Raw genomic sequence first — 17,098 nt, forward strand, 5'->3', positions numbered from 1 at the left:
TCAATCCCACGGTACTAACAAATAAATGAAATATTCAAAGTACTTACTTAAGTTTTTGTTAAAATCTTAAAATAATAAAACGAATGATAAATTATAATACTCTGATAATGATACATAAAGACTTTTTTGGCATTTTATTTCTTAAATTTAACAATCTTTAAAATTTATTAATGATAGAATTAGAATAATAATTTTTATAGTAATCTTTGAATGTAACTAAGTTTAAAATGAGTTAATAAATGAAATTTTCAACAATTATAAATGTAAAAAATAATGATATAATTTTTATATAATTAAATATTAATCTAAAATATAATTTTTTATCAAAATACTTAGTGAATCATTTCTTATTTCTTAAACTTCGTCGAAAAGTTACATTTTGAATAACTTTTAGATTTTTTATTTCACTCCTGACTACAGGGTCTTTCTGAGATCTTTTCAACACTTTCTGTGCCTTTGCAGAAGGTAATGACAAGCGATTATCACTGTAGTTTATTTGTCCCATCGAGAAATGTTCACATATTATGCCAGGTTGACAATCGAGACAACTTAATGAGTTGAATAGTATTAGGCCAGGGTTTTCCCTACTCCAAGTGTATTGGTATGATGTATTGTTTTTTTTAATTCGTTTCTTACCCACTGAAGCCCGGTTAGAGATATTTTTATTAATGTCATTGTTGTTGTCATTCATCTCGTTGTTGTTTTCGTCCGGAGAATTGGTTTGGAGTCCTTTTTTCTTGAGCCGTGATTGTTCGGTACCAAATCATTGGCAGACGATAACTTATATTTAGTTATTTTTTCTTATATTCAATTTCATTTGAAGAAAACCATACCATAAGTTAATGGAATCAAATATCATAGAATATGTTAGGCCTTAGGTATAAGATATCGTCTATTTAAAAAGTTTCCATTCAAGGATGAAGAAAATTTATGATTGCCATAAATTCTCAAATCATTTCAATGACCATCGAAACATATTGGTGGAACTAAAAGCATACCAGTGTTGGGTCCTTCGAGTGGTATACAATACTTAAGTGAACATGAGACAATGCACATGGGAAGGGTACTATTCAGAAAAGAAATTTCTTATGTTCCCAGAAATCTCCACTACCATCCTTCCCAAAAAACATAAAGTTTCTCATCGAGTCACTCTGGTGGGTGGTGGACCCTCCTACTATCGGTTAATAAGTTGCATTCAGCTCCTTCCCTCTCCAAAGGGGTGTAACTAATTCAGATATAAAAACATGTGAAATCAAGTAAGATGGTTCTGTTCGTAATGCATACGTTCTGTTCGTAATACATACTCTCTGTCCGTCAAAGTCCATTATACACTTTGTTCATTATACATTTTGTTCATTATACATTTTGTTCATTATACATTCTACACATCATACATTTATACAGTCCACATTAAACAATTGTAACATAGTCGCCAAAGACTTTAGTTAATAAATCATTGTTGACTGAAGAAGTGCCTTTAGTATACTACGAAACCACTCACACTGTATTAGTTTACCGTCGTGAGACTTTCCGTGCAATTCGCGTATAATTGCATCTTAAAAATGATACGCTAGTTTGAATTTCGCGTCAGCATAATATATAGTGCGCGTGAACAGTGATGATTTTTGTTACATATTTTGTAATTTTCGCCGACATCGTTTTTCACGTTCTGTCAACTGGTCAATTGATTTTAATTTATTTTCAAATTTCCGCTGTACGCATCTCTCTCGTTCTTTTTAACAATAATTTTTATAAGCTTCTGGGTCTTTTTTAATTTTCTGCCGCCGTAACCTTTTTGTTTCTCTTTTTTTTTTAATTTTTCATCTTACTAAATTTTAATAATTTTTTCTTCTGTACCAATACACGTTTTTTACTTATTGTAAACGGTTTATTATTACACAAGCTTTGGAGCCCAGGTATATTTTTAAGTGTTGTCCAGAGTATTAGAGCCATTTTTCATAAAAGTAGAACAACTGAAGATAATAATAAATTAAAACATTAAGAAAATATGAATTTGAAAATTATTTGTGATTTTTACCATGGTACTGACATCCACGGTACTGACATTTGAATTTATAATTAACCTAACCTTATTTTTTGCACATAATTAAAATGATTTTCCAAACGATTTCAATTGTACACGTAAAATTAAATATGTATTCTGAATAATTAATCTAAATATTGTATTAATATGTGTAAATTTCAATATAATGGTACTGACATATAATTTTATGACTTACCTTTATCCAAACAAAACAAATTATTTCTGTCAAAATATCAGGGCAATAAATAAACATACAGCTGTAAACTATACAAAAATAGTCCTTCCTTAAAATGCCGCCAAAGAGAGAAAACGAAACTGAATGGAAGATGGCGTTTAGGCGACAAATATTTTAAATTTAAAAATTGAATAAAATTCCAGGACACAGACACATAAATCAATCACAATTATTCCTTTCTGCCAATCAATATTTTGGTATAAATGCAGCATAATTTGATGGAATATACATTAGATTTTAGTTATAAAAGCTACACTTTAAATTATTAAACAAATCTTTATAGAAATTTATACATTTAGTTTGAAAAACGAAAATCGGACATGCTACGGTACTGACATTTTGGGTGTATTTCTGTAAGTTATTTATGATCCATTATACATCATACATGTGATATTAATATTAAGAAGGTATTAGCTATTGAGCGAAATACCTGCATGTTATTCTTGTACTATTCTATTTTTACCAACAAATTTGCGTATTGTTACTTTGTAATAGATTGCAAATAAACTCTCATATATAAAAAAAAAAAAAAAAAAAATTTATGATCCATGGCTACTTATGCTTCAATAGTCTTTGTCGACGGTAAAATACTATAAAATTTATGAATTTTATAATTTTTTGATAAAAAAAATATGCTGAATGATAAATAAAGTACTAGACATAAAAAATCACAGTTATCTGAGAATTACCCATATACTATTTCTTTAAATCTTACATCAACTACAATTGTAGCGTAACGCGTATCGATTTGAACTAGTAACCGATAAATCGCTGGATCGAGTCTCATCGAATTGACTTCTTATTTATATTTTTTCTTTTTTCTATTTTTCTACAGTAAGTTGTATTATTTTTATTAAAAGTATAATAGCAAGTATGGTGTATTTATTTTACAAAACGTGTCATATCTTTTCTATTTCAAAATGTTTTTAAATAGAAGAAACTAGACACGTGACAAAAATATATATACCTTATTTATTTTATATTTTCAATAAAAATACAATAATATAACTTATTTTACAAATATAGAAAAAAAAGTATAGAAAAGAAATTTTCTTTAAAATTTTTAATATTATAAAATGAAACAACGGAAATTATACATAGATATTAAAATCGTTGTAATTCAAAACCCGATGAAACGAAAAAAATACGACCAGAATTGTTCCCTTCTGTTACAGCATTTTCAGGTATTAGTTGCAACACAAAAAGAAATACTTGTGTGTGTTAATCCATAATAAAGATATCTCACATTCACAGAAAGTGTGAAAAGTGTAAAAGAAAAAAAATTTATCAACCAGTTTCAAAAAAAAAATATATTATATTTACTTAGGTTAAGATAGGATATCTTTCCACCGACAATTATTCTACCATTTTTGTTTCTATATATCGCATTCAGTATTCCATCTTAATGGATAGAATTTTGAAAATATTAGTTTTTGTCAGCTACCTATACCCCAGGGTCGGTTCCTTTTCATGAGAACAGAATTATAAAAAACAGGAAAGGTCTGTTGAAATTCGATCTATATTTATAATCTTTATTATCGATGCGATAATATTCACTATAGATTTTTTTTTTACCAAACGTGTCATATGTTTTCTACTTCAAAATGTTTCTATTTTATTAAAAAATTAGTATTAAATTCTTTATTTCGCAAATAATGTAATTAATTATTATGAAATACATAGAATATAATAATTATTGTTATGGCCGAAATTCCTCAATTAAGAGTCCTCTGGCAATTTGTTTATGCTATGAAGTGGAGAATAAAGGGTTAGGTTAAGGTGTAAAATAAAACACGTGGTTGAGCCAACCAAAGAAACAATGCCTTTTTTATTGGCTCGTCAGGGAAAAGCCTTGCGGCATAAAAACCCTGGATGTTACTTGATTATACAATAAGAATGCACCACGTGGCGTTACCACGAGGGAGAATACCGTCGATGTGAAATATATATATATTGGAAAGATCTCACCTCTCGCACTCCGCAAATATAGCGATCACAACCTTAAGGGTTGTGATGTTGAATAGGCTCACTTTCACGAGTCTTGAAGATGAGGATATTCTCTTCGTTGTCCTTTGTGAATTCCTAAGCCTCTATAATCCCTCAAGATGTGTAGTCGTAGGCGTCCGGTGAAGAATAGAAAGAATGCCCCTTTGTACGGTCCCAGCAGGACGTACGTACTAGGGCGATGAGAAGTGGGGATGCGAGAGGTGGGGGTAGCTAGAGCAACGCTTCGATAGTTACTAATAGTTGATCGATGCTCGCAATGAGTATCGATCTAGAATCCCAATCGATGGAAGTGGACGCGCGCGAATTTCGAATACCGCTAATCACCGTACGATCCTTTTCGGATCGTACAATTATATTGTCTGCAATATTTTACAAAAAAGATGATTGCAAGATACATCAGAGAAAAAGAATTAGAGAACACTGTAGAATACATTAGGAGCAGCTGACAAATTCCATTCAAAAGCAAGTAAATTACTGTCATATTTTAAGTCGCATATAAGAAAATTATATTATTAATTGTAATATTTGCGTATTTAAGAAACCTATACTAATGTTTCAATAAAATAAAAACATTTTTAAGATGTTGAACGCCTCGGTGGAGCTTACCACGGGGCTGAAATTTCAGACTCGTAGTGTACACATTTCGATAAGCTGAGAGAGCGATACGATTCAATGCATTTTTTTAGATTTTTCGTTGTTAAGATCTTTATTTAGACGATAGTATTTAGAAAAATAAGTTTGTGGTTTAAAGAATAAAGACGAGATATGTTATAAATAATAAGAGTCTCGAAGTGTAGCAGGCTATAGAGTTGACAAAACATTTATAGACAATATCTTTATTAGATCTCTTATTGCATTAGAGTCCTAATGGATAATCAGCAGTTGCTGCTTCAAACCCACTAGTATTGTTACTAGATTAGGAAGAGAGGAAAGTTGATCCCGAGAGGTGAGGAGGAGATATCTTTTTTTTTTTTAACGAATGTAATCACATTATTTGGAATTCGAGATTGGACGTAAATAGTAGGAAAACATTTAATTTCAGATCGAATGAATATTATGATCTTGGATTAAAATGTGACAGGGATGATTTTTTTTTCTTTTTTTTTATATTTTCTTCCGAAAAGAAAATTCGTGGATGAAACAGCTGACGAGTTGAACATCTGGAATCATCCCACGATTATCATCGCAAAATTAACGAAAATATCTTTGGATTATTTCCTTTTTCCTTCTGTAGAATAAAGAAAGAAAGAAAAAGGAAAGAGAGTTGTTATTTTCTTAGTCCCCCTATTCGCATTATTCTACTTGGAAATAAGGGAAAGCAAGGAAAAAGAACATGAAGAAACAGTCCTGCAAATTCTTCTCCACTACCACACATACTATCGAGACTTTTCTTGTTTGGCTGGGTTTTTCTTCTTTCTTCCTTTTCTTTTCTATTTTTCTCTTTCTATTCCATTTTCGTTGCCAAGATGATAAGTCCTTTCCTAAGTACCCAGAGAGTAAATCGTGTTTGCCCACCTCTTCCGCGAACGACACACTCCTTACCGATGGAGTTGTATGCTTTTCTTTGTCAACGGACATGGATAAGGAAAGGAGTTTTAGTTTTGGTAAGGTGAGGTTAAGGATGAAGGGTAAAGTAAAAAAGGAAGAAAGGATGAAGAGAAAGAATGAAAAAGGGTAAAGATATAAGAAAAAAAAAGGAAAGTAAGACAAGGAGAGTTTCCTTTTCTTCACTTCCTGCTTTTAGTTTCTTTCCTTTTTCTTTCTTGATGCACACTTAAGAAAAGAAATACGGAAGGAGGAGAGGGGGAAATAAAGAAGAGGGAAATGACAATAGCAGAGAAGAGAACAGAAACGCCATGCTCATGAAAGAGTCGTGGCTTGAGTGTACCTTTCGCATTTTCTGTTATCGTAGATCGGCAAGCAACGCTATTAGGAAAATTTGCGATTATAGTGATAGGATTACGCGATGCATCTAACTCATTCTCATTTTTTTCTATTTCTCTTTCTTTCTCTTTCTTTCTCTTTAGCTTTCTCTCTGTATTTCTTCCCCTTTGAAAGCGAATTCTTACGCCCAGTGCACTTCGATATTACTGAGAAACTTCCATTGAAAGTAATTACGGGATCTGCAGCGTGGTGTGCTTCCATTATCGAACTTAGAACTATCCGATGGCCGTTGTGCTACTGACAAACTTATAAAAGTGTTAATCAAGAACGAAATCGTGACTTTCTTCCTCTCTCTCTCTCTCTCTCTCTCTCTCTCTCTCTCTCACACACACACTTTTTTCTTTTTCTAATGCTCTAACGACTTTTGTATGTTTATACTTAATTATCTTTGATATAAATGATATATATATTATAATGTCAATTATTTTGCAACTAATTAGAACCTCGTTTAAACTTAAAATACATAAAAATAAAATATCGGTCTTTTTAGGTCGATCTTTAGAAATTCTGTTTATCGTTTTTCAAAATATTCACAAATTATCTCCCGTACACGTAACTTTTATACGAAAGTATAATAATATTTTTCCTATTCTCATTGCTTTTCTTAAAAAATAATATTTGAAATTATAAAAGAATTTCTTTTTTTATTACATTTAATTAAATATGTGCCTCTTCGATACTTCGAGACGTGAATATATCGAAACAATTGAATTGTAATACAGCGCCACCTATTGAAAGAATAAATAAAATAAATTTCATTAAAATAAGTTGAGTAGTTTCGGAATTATTAGTGGACAAACATATTGTTACACTGAATTTTTATATATAAAATTTTATTAATTAATTAATTAATATATAGAATTAAATAATATAGAATTAAATATATAGAGAATTATATAGAAATTATATATAAAATTAAATTTATAGAATTAAATTATATATTGAATTTTAATTATTAATTATTTTTGTTTAATCAGTTTCACGTTCTTCCGTTTCACGATTTTCAAAACACCCTAATTCTAAAGAAGTTTTCATTTCAATAAATAGCTGAATTGTGAAGTTCTTCTTTTTTTGCGTTATTTATTTATTTTATCCTGAATTGAAAAATGTAATTATCAAAATTCTTAAAAAAAAAAATGGAATAACTAGGGACCCTAATTATTTGTATTTATATTAGTATTTAAAGTTTCCTAATTAAAATTCGTTTTAATTCGATCAATAATGAAATAGAAAATTCCAAAGCAATCTTACCGTGTATATTCGCGTGTGATCTTACGACGACAACAAGCGGCGAACTAGTTTATCGCTCGATCATTCAATGTAATTTGTGTGTGGCGAGGTAGAGAGTAACAAGAAATAGTCATCATCAAGCGTGCCAGCAAATGCTTCTTGCGAATATTACTCCCGTTTCGACGTTGTTACATTGGTCAGAATATCGTAGCCACAAACGCCATATGGACCATGAATCAGGCAAAATTACGGGCCAAACGTAGTATTCAATTGTTTCGAGTTGATCTCACGCTTAATGATTTATAATTGTTATGTGAAGCGTGGTTTTAATCTAAATCGTTTAGTCAATATTTTTATCATTTCATCATATTACCTATATTCTATATTAAACGTTTAATTTGCATAAAATTATTAAGAGAAAAAAAAAGGAAAACGACAAATTAAATAAAAAAAAAAAATAAAAATAAAAAACCAAAAAAGAAAATAATAAATGTTTTAAGGTTTCGAATTTGATTTACATGAAGATATTTTATCGAAATAAGGACAACGGAAACTCAATTTGTTGGAAAGAACGAAAACATCATACCGTCGAAATGAAAGATTCAGAAGAGGTTTCCCTATCTCTCTCTTTCTCTTTCTCTCTCTCTTTCTCTCTCTCTCTCTCTCTTTCTCTTTCTCTCATTCTCTCTCTTTCTCTCTCTTTCTCTCTCTTTCTCTCTCTCCCTCTTTCTTTTTCTCTCTCCTACAGCACATAGCAACACGGTTAATTCAATATTTTGCAATGCTAACTGCGAGTAGTGTCTAAGGGAAATCTTCCTCAATGAAAACTCGATGCGCATATCTCTTCTGTCTTTTATTTTCGAAGAAAACTTTACCAACGTGAAAGGAACAACGGCTTGCGTTGTCATAACATCCATCAAGAATCACGTAGGAAATCCTTTTTCTCCCTTAGATTTCGCTTCTGGACATCGTTGAAGGTCAAATCTGATGTGTAAACACTCAAAGAAAAAAATACTCTTAGTTGAATTCGAGCTTAAAAAAATTCGAGATTTAAGAGAAATGTGTAAAAAAACGTTCGATTATAATAACCAATTTAAACAATGGAAAAAATTTCATTTCTGCGAGAAATTTTCGTTTAAATATAAAAAATTTTAACTTATATCAATAATTTTGTCAATAACTTTTAGTTATGAAGTTAGACAAAAATTTAGTTTAGTCAATATTTCCAATAAATTATTAATATTTATAATTAAATTCTTATATGTAATATAGGTCAGGATTATAGTAATTAATACAATAATTGTCAGTCTTTCAAATAAAATATTTATAAAACTAACCTTGACGTAAATTTATCTCTTTTATAAGTACTAACCACAAAAAAAACTATTAAAAGATAAACAAATGAAAATAACAAATAAATGCAAATAGACAAATATGAAGCAGTATTTTAAAAAACTAGCATTAATATTTATTTCTAAAATTTTAATATATAATACAGGTAGAAAATAGAAAAAAAAACAACTAATTAGTGTAATAAATAGTATAATAAGTGAAAAATCAAACATCTATCGCACAACTTAACCCTTATTATAAATATTAACCACGAAAGAGAGAGAGGAAAAAGTATAAAAAATACCAGAAGCAAATAAATAAAAATGAACAAATACAAAGTACGTTGTGAAAATATTTTTCTCATATTCCAAGTACCAGTATAGTCGTCGTCGCCTTCGTCGTAAAAGCTTTCGTTTTTATCGTCTACTCGTATTTAATATAAATTCCAGCTTTTCTCCCCGAAGTATCCGCGTTCCATACGAAGCGTACCGAGAATCTTCTTCTTCTTCTTCTTCTTCTTCTTCTTCTTCTTCTTCTTCTTCTTCTTCTTCTTCTTCTTCTTCTTCTTCTTCTTCTTCTTCTTCTTCTTCTTCTTCTTCTTCTTCTTCTTCTTCTTCTTCTTCTTCTTCTTCTTCTTCTTCTTCTTCTTCTTCTTCTTCTTCTTCTTCTTCTTCTTCTTCTTCTTCTTCTTCTTCTTCTTCTTCTTCTTCTTCTTCTTCTTCTTCTTCTTCTTCTTCTTCTTCTTCTTCTTCTTCTTCTTCTTCTTCTTCTTCTTCTTCTTCTTCTTCTTCTTCTTCTTCTTCTTCTTCTTCTTCTTCTTCTTCTTCTTCTTCTTCTTCTTCTTCTTCTTCTTCTTCTTCTTCTTCTTCTTCTTCTTCTTCTTCTTCTTCTTCTTCTTCTTCTTCTTCTTCTTCTTCTTCTTCTTCTTCTTCTTCTTCTTCTTCTTCTTCTTCTTCTTCTTCTTCTTCTTCTTCTTCTTCTTCTTCTTCTTCTTCTTCTTCTTCTTCTTCTTCTTCTTCTTCTTCTTCTTCTTCTTCTTCTTCTTCTTCTTCTTCTTCTTCTTCTTCTTCTTCTTCTTCTTCTTCTTCTTCTTCTTCTTCTTCTTCTTCTTCTTCTTCTTCTTCTTCTTCTTCTTCTTCTTCTTCTTCTTCTTCTTCTTCTTCTTCTTCTTCTTCTTCTTCTTCTTCTTCTTCTTCTTCTTCTTCTTCTTCTTCTTCTTCTTCTTCTTCTTCTTCTTCTTCTTCTTCTTCTTCTTCTTCTTCTTCTTCTTCTTCTTCTTCTTCTTCTTCTTCTTCTTCTTCTTCTTCTTCTTCTTCTTCTTCTTCTTCTTCTTCTTCTTCTTCTTCTTCTTCTTCTTCTTCTTCTTCTTCTTCTTCTTCTTCTTCTTCTTCTTCTTCTTCTTCTTCTTCTTCTTCTTCTTCTTCTTCTTCTTCTTCTTCTTCTTCTTCTTCTTCTTCTTCTTCTTCTTCTTTTTTTTTTTTTTTGTTTTATTTTATTTTCTTCTTTTATTTTTAAAAAATATTTTTCCTTTTTCCTTATTCTTTATATTTCTTTTTTAATTCTATAGCACTCGCTCGTCTCTGTTTCATCTCGGTTAGTAACCACATTTTGTTGAAAGAGGAAGTATGCTTTTTCCTTGGCATATACCATAAAAAATCGTTTTTATACTTTATGTCTGTAATCTTCATAAGAAAACGCAAAAAATTAAAAAAAAAAAGGAGAGAGAGAGAGAGAGAAAGAATCGGAAAGAAAATTGTTCGTCGTAGTGTGTCAAAAAAAAAAGTTAATTTCCAAAATCAATTCTCATCATTTCTCTAAATCTTTTCTTTAATTCTTAAATTTCATTTCAAGAAAATAAAAAAAAGAATATTTTATATACTTTTTAGCATATACTCGAAAGTAATTCTTTCAAATAAATTCATTCGAGTTGAGTTGTATAGCTCCTGACTGCCAAATTATGAAACGTTGTTAAAATTTTCAGCTTGTCTTGTTTTTTTTCTTTTATTTTATTTTCTTTTATTTTATTTTATTTTATTTTATTTTATTTTAATTTATTTTATTTTATATCTTCTCTTTTCCATATCTGTTTTATCCTAACAACGTTGATTTTTCTCATGTGAAACGGGACGAAACGGGAGTTGGCATGTCACACATCCGGACGAAATTTACGAGTTTAGTAAAGGACTTCTTTTGGCGAGAACACGCCCACATGGCTAAATTATTTCACCCCGGAGGCACCATTGCTTTTCGAGATTGCGACTTTCTTTCTCTTTCTATGTATTTATGTACACGTTCTGTCTCTTTCCTTTCGATTCTAACTTCAAAGACCCATGGGAATTCGTGAAAAATGAGTAACTATCCGATTGGCTTTTGACAATATCAATGCCCAGAATATTTTATAATTTTATTGATGTTTATAGTCATTTAACTTGTACGAACGTATTCGACGACGGAATGGAATAGCGCAAACTTTTACTCGATTATCTAGAGTATTTTTCTTACGAAAAACTACAATCCACGATATTGATTCGTTAAAATTTCATTTTTTCGTTAAATTTTCTAGAATGTTATTCTTATTTGAAAAAAATAGAACTATTTAAAAAAAAATCGTGTAAAATTGAAATACAACTTCCAATAATATCCGATAACCAATATATTTTTATCGATCAACATTTGTCAAAAATTGTAATTGTTTTTTTTTTTTGCATATTTTTCTTGAATTTTGAATATTGAATTTTGAATATTTCTGCATTTTTATTGAATATTTTTAAATATATTTTTTATATTATTGAAAATTCAAAAAACCATGAAAAATGTTGGTTAAATTCGTATTGATATTTGTAATAACTTTTGTTTGTTAAATACTTATTACGATTTGATAAAATAAATTATAACAAGCTTCAGCAATATTCCAAAGAAAATATCTGCATTACTTAATAAATTTCATCCTTATAAAATAATAAATTTAATTTTAAATAATTTTTTTTACGAAGCCAAATAAAATCGTTCCAAATAAAGACACCTTATATATTTCATAGAAGCCAAGACTTTTATCTTATCTGCATAACATCACATAAATTTTTTTGTGATATTTTACGATGTGTTGTATTTGCTTAGCGTGTAACGTCAAAGGCTATACATATGAATAGATAGCAAGTGGATGTCCCACTTTTTTCATCGATGATCTTCTTAAAGGAATCTCTGGTATTATGTACATACGTCTTTACATTTTTACTTGACGTCTTTACATTTTCATCAAAACATAGATACACTATATACTTGTCGTGTTAGATTGATCAAAGATATAACAACAAAAATATCCAAGTCTTTTCAAAAATCCAACCAAAAGTATTATATCAAACTCAGAAAAATTCTTACAAATATTAATAAAACATTCCATTACGTATCTTATATTTTCCCCTTCCTCTCCTTCCCTTTTTTCCCCTCTTTCCACTCATCTCTCATTTTCTTAATTTTGTTTGTAAAATTATTATTATTATTATTATTATTATTATTATTATTATTATTATTATTATTATTATTATTATTATTATTATTAGAATAATTTTGTAAAAAGAATTTTCTTTTTTTCCAACATGATCCTTTTTAATAAAATTTATCTTTTTTTCATTTAATCTGAAAACAGATTTGAGATACTATCCCTATTGGATTATCAGTAATAATTGCGACACTAAGGAAATTTCATGAGTAATAAAATTATATAAAGAAAAAAGAAAAAAAGATAAAGAAGATAGAAAAAGAAAAGAAATATATCTACTAGGTTGTTATTTATTAAGAAGCAATGTCTTTATTCGAGTAATTTTGTTCATTGTATATGTGTATGTGTATAACTTCAATGTAACCTTCTCGAAACATTTAATCATTAAAACGAAAGCAATCGGATTTTTAGGAATAAGAAAAACGGTTGAAAAAGATGAATCCATTTTTTTTCTCATCTTAAACACTCTATCTCTCCCTTTGTCTTTCTGTCTTTTCTATCCTCTCTTTTTCTTCTTCTTTCGTAATAATATTTCCATTGCTTGGACGAGTCTAAGCGTGACTTCTAAGTTCATTAAACTTGTGTTTACAAAGTTTCTTTCTCTCTCAGTTGATGCTCCTTTAAGAATTATTCCTCAATCTAACTTTCATTCGAGATTATTCGAGCGTGGTATGAGCTTTCGTTTGACCTTGTCGAACGATCCAAGTAATAACCTTCTCGTCCGATAAATTTCACCGATAATAAACGATTAATCGATACTCTTTTTTTATTTTTTTTGTTTCAATCGTTTCTTCTTTACTACTTACATATTAAAAAAAAAAAAAAAATAGAAAAAGAAAAGAAAAAATTTAGTAGAAAAGCTAACATTTCGCTGATTTGTTTAGATCGATGTAAATTTTATCTTATAATCGATTTAATTTAATCCGATCATAATCCTCGATATATAACATTTTATATTACTACTCGATATAGAATTGATTGCATAATCAAGATTATACGATATCTTTTTACTTATCGTCTATGAGATAATAGGTAAACGAAAAAACGAATAAGAGTGCTACATACACTCGTGTACATATATGTACACATGCACATGCATACGAAACGATTCGATCAATTGTAAGCAGGAAAAAAAGAAGCAACATGGTAGTTCGTTATGACAGTTCGTTAGCTACGTAAATTGCCGACTCGTCGTTAATGGGTGGTTACCAATTATCGAATCGATTACTTCATCAGTTACAACTACAATTTTCTGTCCTGGTTTGTTGTTCCAGTCGGTGAAGGTACGTAGTTGGTAAGTAGGTAGGTAGATAGGTAGGTAGGTTGGTAGGTAGGAAGTTAGGTAGGTAGGTTGGTACTGCAACAACGTGGAAGACACTACTTCGTTGTAAACCACGCTCGGATGCATGCTACTCCTCGTTGGAGGGCCATTAACACGAAAATAAAGCAAATTACAGAAAATCCAATAACGGTTCGTGTCGTTATGAAGCCATTACAACAACGGACAAACACCGCTTTTAAGCTTTATACGACTTTATAAACGTATAAACAATTTATTCCTCGAAGAAATAAAAATTGAAAAAAAAAAAAATAACGAAACCTAGAAAATTTCGAAGTAATTTCAATTGCTCGTCAGTATATTTAATAATTAATATTAGATATTATGCAAAATTCACATAACTCTGTGTTCAATGTTGTTTATTCGTGTTTATGTTAGTACATAATATAATATTTTATTGTGTCTTTTTACTCTCCCTTTTACGGGTTTAAATCACTTTTCTATGAACATCTTCTCACACCTATCTACATAACTAATACTACAAAAGAGGTCACATCTTCTTTTTCTTCTATCTGTAGTCAACAACACACGATTTTTCTTTTTTCGAACGAATCATCAATTTATTTTATTAATCGTGCCTACATTGCTTGATTTTAATATTCTGACGGCTGTAGATATTATACAAGAATATTTTGTAATAAATTTGTTACATTTATTTAAAATACTGTTTAACTCTTATTCAAATTACTAATTAAAAATTTTGAAAAATCAACATTCATTTTGAAGCAAACAAAAAGTTGGTTTCTCTCTGCTAAGGAACAAATATGTATTCGTTTTTAACACTTATTTGACCTCTCGTTTTTGAGGCTGCCGTTCAGTTATTACCGGCTTAAATGCGCATGCATTTGTTTCTAGCAATAGACAAATCAATTAATCGGCTAGCGGTTGATGAACATTTGCAATAAAAAGCCGATGAATCGGCTAGCGGTGAAAAAAGTGTTAAAATGATCGACTGGCAAAAGAAAAAAATGTTTTTTTAATCGATCGATTTTCCAAATATCAACATGTATTTCTCACGAGATAATTTAATCGATGCGCGAATCCCCGAGTTCATTAAAGTACCGCGTGAAATTGGCATGTTCATCTTTAAAATTTACGAGCACTGATAGCTTTGTTGAGGTGCGTTTTTTATTTTACATTACCACCATACTAGCTTTACTATATCAATCTTGCATCGTAAAATAATTGCACGGTTCATTAAGTACCAATCGAAAGAATCACCGTGTTCAATACGAACGTGTATTAAATTCTGCGAGAAAAGTTAAATTTATGAACTCCCAGGAGAAAGAAAATGATCGAAGAAATTTTCGACACACATACACATACACACACACACACAAAGAGAGAGACGTAATCAAGAAAAAAGAAAGTGGAAAGGATAAAAAACCAAGAAGTAAATATTAAAAGCTATAAAAGATCGGCAATTGGAATTTTAGAACTCATAACCTGGTTCGATTTGAAAGAAATTGTCGTCGATGATTGCGAATGGAATTGAAATATCATTTAACAAACCCACCAATTTACCCTTTCCCCTTTCCTTTTTTCTTCTTATATTTTTCTTTCATTTCTTATACCAGCAATATTATATAACAGGAGAAAAATTCAATCGCGTTTTATCCGAGATGATATTAATTTTTATCTCTCATTCTCGTTGCGGCTACTCACTCACTCTCTCTCTCTCTCTCTCTTTTTTTTTTATAAATACATATAACGTCATACGAAAAATGATATCCTTTCAGAAATGAGATGCAGAGGTCTATGATTTTTCCTGAGGTTTCGTTAATGTTGCATTTATTGTCGCGAATAAAGCACAATAATATGCACAGATTTAAATGAGTATTTTCTTCTTCATCCTCCTCCTCTTCCTCCTCCTTCTCCTCCCCCATCTCCTTCTCATCCTCATCATCGCGATCTATATAAAAAGAAGAAAAAAAAGAAACAGGGGATAGATTTAATGGCGCTTTTCGAAGCACAGTCGTTAAAATAAAAAGAGCTATGAGAGGAACTGAAATTCTCGGAGCTTATCGTCCCCCGATAAAGAAGTAATATTTTATCTTTTTCTTTCTACGAAAAGCAAACCTTCTCTTCTCTTTTTCCGTTATTTCTCGAACTTCCCCCACTTCTATACTTCTGAGCATCATTTTCACCACCTTCGCTACTACAACCATACGAATCATCTGAATTTTCAACACTTTTCTTCTCTTCTCTTCTCTCTCGTTTTTTCCTAAAACTTCCCCCACCCCATTCCAATCATTGGCTATTTTCACCACCTTTACTTTTACCATCACCATACGAACCATCTAAATTTCGAATAAATTTGAAATCAAAATTTCTCTATTTAAGACAGGTAGTAACGGTATATACAAAAGAAATCCATCGTATCGAATTTATTCACACGATAAAATGATTTTATCCTTGATGTGTAAGGGTAAAGATGGTACCATGTATCAGAACATTATAATTACACGATTCTGCGTAGTTTCATTTTTTCCCCGCAATGGAAGATAACCAAAATTTGCAATACGTCAATAACCCTTTTTTCTCTTTCAGCCCTCTGCCCATTCCTCAATTTAGCACCTGTTGAAGTAACAAATTTCTCCCTTCTATATTTTTTTCTTTTTTTTGACAACTTTCAAAAAGCATCAAAAATTCGACGACGATAGTTCGATAGTGCTCTAACTAATTTAGTTTCTCTCTTTTCTTTTTTTGTTATTCTGATATCACGATAAAGGATGCAGAGTGGAAACTATTTTTCTTATCGTAACGAACAATTTTAAGGATTGTAATCGCATTTTCTTTTCTTAAAAGTTACTTTCTAACTATCTCAATCCTTAACCTCTCTATATAAAATGCGATTTCGATGCAGTAACTTTGCTTTATCGTTTAACAATAAGCGGTAGTATCTCGTCCTTGGTTCTCCGCATTCTCTATCGATATTCGATTTTTCTTGTATTTATTACCAGAGTCGTTTTAAACATCCGGTAGGTAAAGGAAGTGAAATTTTCAAAACGCGTATCAACGAATGGCCATTGCGATATCCACACATACAAATATTTGTGGTTATGTATTTATAAGGTGCAGGGGTAGGGTTGAAAGGGGGGATTGGTGATACGGGGAAGTGAGGTAAATGAAAAGTAGGAAGAAGGGTTGGGAATAAAGTATCGTTTGGTACGGAAGCTAGGGAAATTTATTACTAACGAAAAAGCGAGTTAACTACCTGCACTGGCTCGGTCGTTGCGTTTGAAATTCCTAACAGCAAAAGAAATCAGTGAAAAATTTAGGTATTTATAAAGAAAGAATCACCAAAAATGCAGTTATTTATGAAATATTACTAATATTTAGAAAATAAAAAAATAAATATATTTTGGACAATTTTTTTTACCGGCAAAATTCATTCTAAAGGGTTTTAAATATAGAATATTTGAATATATTTTGATTATTATAACTAGCAAACTATAAGGATTATAA

The 17,098-nt window shown here is 30.2% G+C and overlaps 1 protein-coding gene across 8 annotated transcripts in view; it reads left to right on the forward strand.

The window, feature by feature from the left end:
* Positions 1-17,098, forward strand: part of sfl (N-deacetylase and N-sulfotransferase sfl) — a 500,037-nt gene that overhangs the window by 465,764 nt on the left and 17,175 nt on the right. The gene's annotated exons all lie outside the window — the stretch shown is intronic.

Source organism: Polistes dominula, unplaced genomic scaffold (genome assembly GCF_049000335.1).
Source record: "Polistes dominula isolate Pdom_NZ unplaced genomic scaffold, Pdom_raw_medaka contig_15, whole genome shotgun sequence".
Lineage (NCBI taxonomy): Eukaryota > Metazoa > Arthropoda > Insecta > Hymenoptera > Vespidae > Polistes > Polistes dominula.